The 12,288-nt window shown below is 41.4% G+C and overlaps 1 long non-coding RNA gene across 1 annotated transcript in view; it reads left to right on the forward strand.

Annotated features, from left to right (window-relative positions):
- LOC139029281 (uncharacterized) overlaps nucleotides 1–12,288 on the forward strand; it is a 116,406-nt gene extending 104,118 nt beyond the window's left edge. The window contains exons 2-3 of the long non-coding RNA XR_011481582.1: nucleotides 11,295–12,217; nucleotides 12,251–12,288. This is a non-coding gene — a long non-coding RNA (uncharacterized lncRNA). The remainder of the gene's footprint in view (nucleotides 1–11,294; nucleotides 12,218–12,250) is intronic.

The following is a 12,288-nucleotide window of genomic DNA, read 5'->3' on the forward strand; positions in this document are numbered from 1 at the left end:
ACAGTTGACCGTATTTTTTTGTCTTTGTGGAGTAAAAAATATTCCAAAGCTTATGCTGAGAACAGTGTGTGGATACAACCACTTAGCATAAAATCGTGTATTACGAATAATTGATGGACTGTTCCAGGGATCTATGTGTTTTATATTGCACTATAGGCCTTAGCATATGTTGAAATGATATTGTTTTTTAACAACCACAACACAGCCAAATCAATACAGAGGGTGTTGTGTTGTAGGTTAAGGACTGACCAACACCCTAGAGCCATTAAAAAGCTGGTACACTTGCGAATGAGAATTGGTCCTTGTTGTGTATCAGGTCCTGAGATGGTGGAAGGGCGCTGCTATCTCTCTAGGGGCCAAACCAGTTTATAGGTTAGATAAGTAAGCCGGGTACCAGAGTTACCTATATTAGGAAAGGTGTTCAGTGTACAATCGACAGACACAAGACGGATCTAAATCTACCCAGCAACCAGATTGGAAAAAGGGAACGCGCCAAGGGGCTGCGACAAATCCGGGAGGGCCAAGCAAAGCAGGCAAAGTCTAAACCGCGCCAGCCTCTTACTGTGATAGGCCAAAACAGACGCGTGGAAACTACGTCATCACGGTATAGAAAAGCTGTTTACGTACTTCCTGCAGTTCCCTGTTAACCCTGCGTTGGTGATATCAAGCGAATCCTTGTATATTACGAAAATTGCATTTGCCATTCATTGTGTCTGCTATCATTTAAAAGCGATAATTAAAAGAAAGTAGCAGAGCGCGTGTGACTTTTATAATCCTTTGATACCAGATGTGTTTACACGCAACGTTCACAAGGCTGACGCAAACAGATCAGAATGTGTTTATCTTAAAATGTTGATAAAACTATTAGGCTATTTCTTTACATTATGAGCGACGCAATGTATACACGGCAGGAGGCTATAAACGCTGATGTTCAATTAGCGCGGAAAACACTATTATGCAACAGCAGTCGATTATGCATGTGCTTGCTTTTATTAAAAGATGAGGTCTTTTAGGATGTGAAAATTGATAAACTTCCCCAATGCATGAAACTTTTTTGAATTTTAGAATGGACCATTATCATGCACCTGTCTTTGAAACGGGGCTAGGATAAGGGAAAAATGAATAACATTATATCTATTAAGAATGCTTAAAAATAGCTACATTGGGCGATGGTCTTTTTCTGTGGTTCATTTCATGGCGCAGCCAGTGTAAAAGGCTGTAGCTGCCTGTTCTCTAAAGAAGTACCACCACCAGCCAGGGTTTTGGTAGTTCATTACTGACAAGGATTCGTCATTTGTACATGTTATTAATCATGGGTCTACAGCTTACATTGAGATACCTCTACCTCAGGCGAGAAACCTTGGACTTCTATTATTTGATTTCGTGCACCAGCTGTATTGACAAAAAAAACAGACCGCCACCATTGTCTTACGGAGACGCGTTTTGTCTTGCCGCATGCTTGGAAAAACCAGCCAACTGTATGTCCATGTTCGTCGTTCAGCCACTACTCGGTAACATAAGTATTACAGTTTTTATGTCCTTGTAGGATAGCTTGTGGCTCATCCAGTTTTTCTCCATGAATGCCATTGCCAATAGAAGTGGTAGGGAGGGTTCTCCACTGCAACGATTCTCCAAGGCACCGGGACTGTCAGGTATCTGGGTAATTGTCGACGTCAGAGGTGATTCATGTTATGATATCAGAGCTCTTTTCAGTATAAAAAGTTGGAGGAAAATTATGTAAAAAATTACAAAAAGAAAAAAAAATTTTAAAATAGAAATTGGTTAGAAGTCGGTAAGGGCAGATCTTTGGGATTTTTACTATGATAAGTTTAAAGATCATGATGATGGATGAGAAATAGGGAAAGTAAGAATTTGGATAATATTTAAATGTTAGTAAATGCATTAATGAATAAATTGAAATTTCTTTAAATTGAAATTTGTGAATGTCTGGGAAGTTTTAAATTGAACATATCGTTAAGTAAAGGTGTAGTAGGTGTGTAGAAGGATTTGTAGTCTGTTGTTATAGATTTTAATCTGAGAGTAAGTAGAGGAATATATTGATAATCATGTGAATATGTACATGGTTATAAAAGTTAGTTCAAGGGTTAGTAAATAGATTTATTTTAAGTGTTTTAAAATCTCGGAAAAGTTGAATTCTTTGTTGAGAGGTTTGGGTGTGGGTTGGTTGGAATTTATGTGGGTTATTGTCTTACATTTGAAGATAACATCTATTATGTTGTGGTTGATTATAGATAAGTGATCAGTTTAGTTTCTTTGTAATTTTATATTTGATTGTTAAAGTTTTATAATACTGCTCCCTTTAGTTGCTCCAACATACTACAATACATACATACAGGAGAGTTGTAGTATCCCGCTTAAGTGCACAACGGTCCCTCCACCACGCAATGCGTAGTCCACGAGAGGGGAACAAAAAACTGAAACAGGGACAGCACTGTGTAAAGCTGTTGGTGGAGGGGAGTGGGCCGAGCCCAGTGTTATCTAATGTCACATGAAATACTGAGAGTAGGGTCCTGTTCATTAGTAGTTTTGGCGAACTGGTGCTGTTCTTTGCAAATGGTTAGAAGCATGTTGGAGACTGTGCAGACTGAGACAATGCTTCTCCACACTCGCAGTGCATGTCGAGGTTCTTCTTGGCACCGCCTATCAGCCTGTCCTGTGATTTCTTATAAAAATTTAGCTACAAACTTAAATTATTACAGGTCGTGAATAAGTAAGCACACACCCCTGTGAATGGCTTTGTGTTTTATAACATATTTAGGACACATGGATATTTGAGCTAAATTCCCACATACATTCATTGATATAGAAGGTATAACCCAACTTTAACAAATGCAACAAAAAAATAAATATTATTGAAAATGTTATGCAATAAAAATATTAGCGAAAAAGTGCCTTTGTCCTTTATGCGGAAATAAATGTATACACACCTTAACTTTCCCATCTCAAATTGTCAGTTCCTGAACCTATTTTTATGGTTATTGTCTGATTATGTTTAGATTGTTCAGGTGAATGTATGTGGAATCAGTTGCAGTTGTAATGTTTGTTGTTTGTTTAAGTTTCTTATAGGCTGTTGTATGTTGTTATGGGATAGTTAGTTATTGTTGGGTTGTCAATAAGTCTGTCAAATGGCTGCCATGAAAGATTTGTGTGGGTCTCAATCAGAGACAGCTGTCATGCATTTGTCCTCTGAATTTGCGATGACCAAATATATTTTAAGGTATGCACTTATAGGCAGTACGCTTTTCAGTGGGTAGTTGTCTTGTTTAACGTTGTTGCTGTCTGTGCACTTGCGTTATTTAGCTCACGATCATTTTGTGCTTTAATTTTGTTTTTTGATAACCTAAGTAATGTTGCCAATTACGCTTTTCATTTCTCTTCGTTCATTTATTTAGTAAGACAGATATAACTGGTGCTGTCTGTTTTTTAAATTATGTTTCGGTCTCATGCTAGTCGTTCATGGCCAGTAACATCCATATCCACATACAGATGCTAGACACAGACTATCTCGACTCCATCAACTGAGGATCCAAGCAGCTGTTGAGCGGAATTCAACAACCGATCGGGTCTCAAATGTAACTACAGGACTCATGGACTATGGTAGAGATAGTTTGGACGGGATAAGGTTTTCCACACATGCGGATGGAGATCCTGGCTGATGGGATCGTGCCTCCCATTGGAACAGCTGGAGGCACTGAGGAGAGCAGAGGCTACCGGAGTGAAGACCGGATATGAGGGGACGCGTCTTGCACGGAAGCCTGAAAAGCCGTGAGTAACACCCAAACATTCTTTTGGGGGGGGGCGATAAAGGGATGTGGCGAACCGTGTTGGATACCTGAGCCAACTCCCTGGGCTTGCCGTGGAGTGAGAGACGTCTACTGGTCAGGACACCGGTTATGCGGTAAAGGCGCCACGGGTCCCAGTAACGGCGTGCTTAGCCAGTTCGGGGCCTATTTCCACCTTGCCGCACTGGAGGCTAGGACCTTGGGCATCGAGCGAGTTGCCATTGAAGCGGCCCATAGCTATCTTGGTCTCCCAGTACGTTGTCCTCGCGGCCGGGGTACATGCACACAGCTACAGAAATGAGTGGTGTTCGTCCCCGGTTTCCTGCATATGCAGTCTGCGAGCTATCCACGTCTCGCGTCGCCGCAACTTGGCAGGCGCTATCGGGGACCATTCAACCTGGTAAGTTGGGAGTGCTTCGGTTGTCTCAAGAGCCACGTGGCCTCCTTCACTGTCCGGTAAAATAATCCGGACCGACCACAACTCCCTACCCCAGCTCAGTACCACCCAGGTCGCTTTACACCTCACCGCACATGCTTTGTCCAGTGCATCTCCAGAGCCCTGTTACCTCCTCCACGCATCAATATCAACCTTATTGTGCAGTTCGTCTCGCAGGTGTTCAACCGCGTGCCCATCCAGTCCGGTCACTCACGCCTAGCGCAAGGCATCTCTGTTGCGTCTCCAGAGCCTTGTACGCACCTGTTCCGTCTCCCCGCTCATCGGCCCTGAGGTGTCGTGCCCTCAGCCCGGTACTCCTCAGTACCTTGGTATCACGGCCACCTAGCTATGGAGTGGCCACAGATGATACCAGTTGCCAACTGTTGTTGTGTTTCCCTCGCAACTAGTCCTGATATGGTGGCGTGTCCTTTAGCCGGTACCTCCAAAGTTCCAATGGGATACCACACGCACCAGGCTCTACTCAGTTTCGTGTTTAACTCAGCTGCCAGAGTACTGTGCCGGTCTGCAACCCAGCGGCGCAAATCTGAACTGCCCGTCTGGCTCCAGCGGCGCCTGAACTGCCCGTCTGCTCCAGCGCGCCTGAAACTGCCGTCTGCCCAGCGCGCCTGAACTGCCCGGTCGCCCAGCGGCGTCTGAATGCCCGTCTCCTACGCCGGTTTGAACTGTCCGTCGTGCATGAGCCTGCTAAGCCGCCCGTCTGCCATTGAGCCTGCAAAACCGGCCCGTCTGCCATGAGCCTACAAAGAGCCGTCCGCCCAGACAGAGAGAGTCCGTAGAAAGCCGTCGCCAGACAGGTAGCCGCTAGAAGCCTTTCCAGCCAACATCAGATGTCCGGATCAGCCAGAGCTTCCGGCCAGGACCGGATCAGCCAGAGCCTTCCGCCAGACCGGATCAGCCAGAGCCTTCCGCCAGACCGGGATCAGCCAGAAGCCTTCCGCCAAGACCGGATCACCAGAGCCTTCCGCCAGACCGATCAGCCAGAGCTTCCGCCAGACCGGATCAGCCAGAGCCTTCCGCCATGACCGCATCAGCCAGAGGCCATCAGCAAGCCATGACCAGCCAGAGCCGTCAGCGAGCTCTGCCTGGACCAGCCAGAGCTCTATTTGTTCAGCGACCATTACCGAGCCAAAGAGCTCGTCAGCTATAGCCTTGATGACCAAGCCAGATGAGCGTCAGCCAGCCCATGTACCAGCCAGACAGGCACATTCTGACAGCCAGCCGATGACCGAGCCAGAGCCTCAGCCAGCCGATGAACCAGACTCGATTAGCCAAGCAACAGCCATGACCAAGTGCCTCAGGAGCCAGCACATCAGGATCCGCCAGCTCAGCCGGAAGTGCTGCGCGTCACCTCAGCCAGAGGCTGCCGTCCCTCAGCCGGAGCTGCAGCTCCCTGCAGATGCACACAGGGAGTGTCGTGCCGTCCCGTACAGCCCTGAGCAATTGCCCGTCCCTTCATCCCGGTGTTGCCCCTTATCCCGGTGCTGCCCCTTATCCGATGCTGCCCCATGTCAGTTTAGGTGGGTTTAGTTTAGGGAGGTTGTCATTGGGGGGGGGGATACGGAAGCGACGGGGATACGGACGTTGTATAGTGGATGTGGATATACTCAGAGTCCAGTCAGCGAGCCCACCATCCTAGGACAGGATTCCACCTAGGGACCCTCCCTAGACTTTTGGTAGTGCAGTTTGTTGCGGGTAGTACACACCTTAGAGGGGGGGGGGGTTATGTCAGGTTCCTGGAACCGATGTAATTTTTATGTTTTATGTTTGATTTGTTTTAGTTGGTCGAGTCTGGCGTGAGTTGGCCGGGTGGCATTGTTATGGTTGTTGTTGTCGTTTCCGGTTAGTCTTTAATGGTGTGGTTGGTATAAGATGTATGGGATAGCAAGCTATTGTTAGATGTTGTCTAGTCATGTCTAGTGCGCGCTAGAGTTGGGGATCTCAATCCAGAGGACAGGCGTGTTCATCATTTTGTCTCTGTAATTGGGAGCCAATTTTTAAAAGGTAGTGCGCTATCAGCAGCCTAGCTTTTTCTGTTGGTGCTTAGTTTCGTCTTGATTTAACTGTTTGTTGCTTGCGTAGTCACTTGCGTTATTTAGCTTCATGATCATTTTGTTTTTTGTGGAATTTGGAATATTAGTGTTTATCAGTTGTGGTCAGTCGTCGTCGTCTTCAAATTAAGAGAAGATGTATTCAGTTTCCGCTATGACAGTCTTGGTTCCGTCTCCCACACGCATCGTGACCACAGAGAAAAATGTCTAAAATTTAGCAATCACGGTCACCAAAACAGGTGGTCCTAAATTATGCAGCGGGTAACACTCTGGTAAAGACCAACTACTGGAACAGATGGTGCTTCTGGACAGATAGTCAAATGTGGAGTTGTTTGGCCCAATGCTCAGACACCATATTGGTGGCAAAAAATAAAATACTGCTCTTTGAAACAGAAGAGCCTCTACCAACAGTAAAGCATGGACGGCTGTGAAGTGGCATTATGGCCTTTTTGGGGGACTGCTTAACGCCTCAGGGACTGCTGGACAATCTATTATCCATCTCATGATAGGTCAAACCTATGTGAATTCTATATTTTGAAGTACACAACGATAATTAGTTGATGAGAAGGTGAGACCATCTGTCAAAAGCTGAATCTGCAAATCGAACACTATGGAGTTCTTTAACTATGATCAACCTGATCCATAACACAAAAGCAAAGCTACAACAGAGAGTGGCCTCAAGAAAACATAATAAGGAGGGTTATGGGAATGACAGAGCGTGAAAGCCCAGATACTTCAATCTATCAAAAATGGTCGTGGGAAAGGTGAGCTTGTAAGCTGGTCCTTGTGCTATCCGCAAGAAAGCGCCTCGGAACATGACACATTAAGCAGTACTAAGGAAGAGTGGGTGCAAAATAGACGTGTCTCACCAGTCTATCTACAGACTGAATTGGACAGTTACAGAGAACATCGTCTTACGATGAACGTTATGTTTAGCCCAAGAGAGGGCATACAACAAGGCTATAGCGTAGGGGTGTACATATTTTTTCCACGCTATGGAATTGCATTTCTGTTTGATTTTTGATGAATAAATTATTGCAAAAACTATAATCTTTTCAGTGTCATTTGTTAATGTAGCGCTTACCTTTATTCTGTCAATAGTGTTGAAGTGAAGATTACATATCCATTCGGTCGCGAGAGATATGTGTATAAAACAAATTTACAAACTTTCTAGCTGGGGGTGACTAGCTACTTACTTTGCTCACATGACTATGTGAGCAACTCATTGAATAGACCTAATAGCTCAAATAAAAAATGGTATAGATTATAATATCAACTGTTCAATATGTTTGTAACCAAATTGTCCTTGTTTTGATATAATGCATCAAAAAAAATCGAGCTGTAATGAATTAACGATAAAAATTGATCAAAGAATATCTCTCTGTGAGAACGAGATTGTTCAATTAAGTTGGTAAATGACTATATCTAATACGGCTGATTAGACATCTAGTCTACAGTAGGCGCACCAGTAGTATCATCCATGACGTAGTCAGATCGCACACTCCTTTGTCCAATGGCTACTGTGTTAGCTTACGCAATGTTACACTTTTAATAAGGGTAATTAATCAATATAGTAAAACTTCTTTGTGGGCAATTATGTAAATAGATAGCGTGAAACTTGTGTTCTGATAAAGAAGCAATAAACTGGCTTTCTGTAGACTATGTGATGTCACGGAGGAGTTCTTTTCTGAATACATCTTCAGTCTATTCTTCGTGGAGTATGAAATATTTAGATTCCAGGCTGACATAAAATATTGCAGGAAACATATAGATACCGAGAAGTTGGTTAATCGTATACTATGAATTTGAGATGTACTACTTCCCTTCACAGTACAGCAGCTCAGAACACTGCTGCTGCGTAAAGGAACCTCTTAATTAGAAAGAGGATGAGGTGGGAGCCGGCGGGAATATTGGCTGTTTCGTGAGCTATAACAAATTAGCAAGTAGAATTTTAGATAAGTAATACGTAATCTATACAATGTTCAAGACCATCATGATGTTGTGAATTATCTTGATCAAGGTTTATATTTTTTAATTTTATTTGTGTTGTTAAATGGTATACAAACATTAAGATTAAAATAATTTTATGTCATAAATAGCTCATAGAGATGTTATACATTTCTAAGGATGCCCTCTCCAAATTTCTTTATTAACTAAATTTGGAATGCAATGTTGTAGATTCGAAAATAGAATTTTATAGTATTTTATTAATATTAATTATTATTGAGTGATGCAATAAGTGGATAGTTAAGGATAAGGTATTTGTGTTCTTCTATTAAACTATTGTCAGATGAGTTACTTCGCTCCTCATCCTGTGTTATTGTTGGGATTGTTTAAGAACGCAGATGTTCAACTCTTGGTCGCAAGTTTCATCCTTTCCTCTCTCAGATGCGCATTCATACAGACTTTGTACTTTATGATTAGAGTATTTTTATCTCTAGTATTGTATACTCTATTATACTGCCGAAAAAGTGTGACGTTAGGTGAGCGGTGATAAGTTGATTCACACCTCTTACATTGCATAATTAAAGTTGGATCTTTATACAACAGTTAGGTGATAATCATCGTGTAATGGCCTCCTCAATTCATTAGGTCTTCCTGTTCTTATTCTCTTTTAAGTTTGCACCGAGGCGTTGCTCGTTGATGTGCTGCACACCTTACCAATCGGAGTATGATGTGAGGCCTTTAGTATGATTTCGTTGCTGTCGTGGATCTTGTCTAACCTGTGATACTCCATCATCTATCTCTCTCTTCTGATAACTTCCCCTATATATTGTCACTACCCCTAATAATATATAGTTTTACTTCTACCCAGGCGTTTATTTGAATTTCTGTAATTTCAAGTGGTTATATAGTCTTGTGTATGCGTCTGTTCGTGTTGTTCTTGTTTTGTTTATATGTGTTGCAGTTATATATTTATTAAAACATATACTCACTCCTTATAGTAAATCTTATTGAGTCAATCCTGACTCTAAATCATAAGCGCTACATCATATTTAACACATAAGTTACATACCTGTTGCGTTATGGTGTCCTAGTGTAAGAACTTGGATTGGCAAAAATGGATTTTGATTCCTTTGATATCGTCCAGAAAAAAAATATGATATTAATTTTGAGCTCTCATTAATCATAAATACTATTGATCTTCTTCTAATATGTGGAAAAACTTAGTATTTATTCATATAAATTGCCTAACTTTAAATTTTGTTTAAAGATTAAGTTAAATTATTACAGTTTAAGTTGATATTAGTGTACCAAATTTCTATGTATGATTATTATATTTTTGTCGTTTTACCTTCACGATCTCCTATATAACTCTGACCTGTTTTGATTTTATTTGTAGGAATACTCTTACTCTTAAGCGTGCGCTGTGAGTTCAGTTTGATTCAGCAACAAATAATCAGCACATCGTTGTATAGATGGTGCTAAAATAGTGATAGAACCAACAGACAGCAGATATAGATCACTCTTTTGCTTGAGGGTAGTTTTGAATGATACTAGTAAATGAGAAGTAACATCTTGACCTTGGTATTTACTATTATTTTATACAATACAGTTTTTTTGGTTCCAGTGAGAGCGATCATGGGTGTCTGTTGCAAGAGACTAGCTCGTTCCAAATTGCAGAAAACAAAGGAAAATACCAGGTATAAGACATGTTTATATAGGCGAGTAAGAGATAAGGAGTGGTACTCGTATGTGTCTGGATAGTATTTATAATAGGTTGTATTACATAGTAACTGTACACGGAAATTCTTTCTTTGGTCCAATGAAAGAATTCTGTGTTAATATGTATGATATCAGATATTATGAGGGCTTCCCCTCTCACGGTTTTGTGAGGCGTGAGTGTCGGTGTATCGGTCGGTCGGAGCTATGTAAGTCATACCGAATTTCCTTTCTAGCCATCAGTATTGCCTTAACCTTTTTCTAATTTTCTCTCGATATGGGTTTTATGTCTTATTGTCTTCCTCATCTGCGGATCACCCGGTTATAATTAAGAGTATCCAATTGCCCTAGTGCGAATTATGATGTTTTTGTGTAGTATTTAACCCTCTGTTCTTCCCCTCTAATGGTCTGTCTTATCAAGTCTGTGGAGATTGGAATTTCCTTATTATATGATGAAGCGATTCGGGCTGGCTATGGTATTGGTGTCCGGGTGATAGGAAGCGACGGGTATCTCTTTAGCGTCCATTGTTTATTAATTATATGTATTATATTGGAAGTTTTTTTTGTGATGTGATATTAATTCAATTGAGCATTTCTATTAAAGACACAAGCGTGAACTCAGATATTCTTTTTTTATTATTGTCCATAATGTCATGTTTTGATTTTTCCTTGCTGCTTTGACACTTCACTTCGACCCACGACACAGCACACCATACAGATACACTCCTGTAGAAAGGGAAGAGGCCCATAAGTAACTGAATAAAACATGCAACTATGATCAACTAAAACTGACAACTGTTGTACTATGGGGATAGTATATTGACATAGGCTAGTGTTTTTGTTGTTTGTTAGACCTACTCATCTTGTTGGCTGACAAAAAAGTAAATGTGGACAGTTCTTCCAATATCTTCAATATGCACCTCGGAATTGGATAAGGACTCGCGCAGTTGCGTCCCCGATGTGTCTGTCTTCATTTGTARCCTGTGAGAAARACCCGATCACGTGACGGGCATTGACTAATAAGAATTGAGCTATTTGAGAGAGCTATGTGAGTGAGAGGTGCTTTGGAGCATGCAGCATGCAGGGAGAATTTAATTACAATTATTATATTCAGCCTAAGGGCACAATGGCCAATGGCCGCAAAAGGCATAGATTTTTTTWGAGGGCATTACGGCCACACAAAAGGGATGCGATCGGSACATTTTTGGCATTATCAAGTGCTTGCCAAATTGTGAATGAGATACTGATGAAGTGTACAGCCTGCACAGTAAAACAAAGCAGAGCTCRTGCCTTTCATGCGACTTTAAAAAATCATAATTGGAGTCGCATCATGCCGTCTTAGAATGTATTAAAAATTATAACATATAGCCCAATGCTTCAATCATAACTACAGTGACATAAATAACTCTAAATTAAGCGTTTAGGAGTACCTGTTTAATTGTGAACCGCTCAACATAGAATAGCCGCATGTGCGCACTCCCTCAAATCGTTTGGAGCAAATATMCTTTCCATTTTATTCAGGTTTGTTCGATTGTATTCTTCATACTATAAAATAATGCCAAGAAATTCTACGCAAATCTTGTCTGCTAAATGAACTATACTAGCCCACAGCTTAATGGCCAGATCAGGACCTAACATAAGGACAACTCAGAGAATGCTATTMTGTTCTTCTGTAATATACTGCATTTTCTTCATATCATGTTTCTTTAGACCTTTCTAAAATAAATAATGGATTTATTGCGAAGGTGTAGGCGATTACATGGATTTATTCAATTTTTTAATATATGTAGATGTTCCAAAGGGCTGCATCAGTGGCTTGTAGGCTCTGTGTGGAAGCCAGGAGATGCTAAATGTGTTTATATTAATTCATGTTAAATTACCATGAGACTGATGACTGCCACAGCCCTATCAACGCATTAGCCCTATCACTGATAAACCCTCTGCTATTTGTTGTTTTAGCCTAGCATTAGTGTAGCATGGCATTTTGTCCACCAGTAGTTACTGGAGGTAGTTAGAATACAGTTATGTTCACTACATTAGTAGTTACAATGCAGGTCTTTTCACTACATTAGTAGTTACAATGCAGGTGTTTTCACTACATTAGTAGTTAGAATGCAGGTCTTTACACTACATTAGTGGTTAGAATGCAGGTGTTTTCACTACATTAGTAGTTACAATGCAGGTCTTTTCACTACATTAGTAGTTAGAATGCAGGTCTTTACACTACATTAGTAGTTAGAATGAAGGTGTTATCACTACATTTAGTAGTTACAATGCAGGTGTTTTCACTACATTAGTAGTTAGAATGCAGGTCTTT

The sequence above is a fragment of the Salvelinus sp. IW2-2015 genome, linkage group LG2 (assembly GCF_002910315.2).
Source record: "Salvelinus sp. IW2-2015 linkage group LG2, ASM291031v2, whole genome shotgun sequence".
NCBI classification, from domain to species: domain Eukaryota; kingdom Metazoa; phylum Chordata; class Actinopteri; order Salmoniformes; family Salmonidae; genus Salvelinus; species Salvelinus sp. IW2-2015.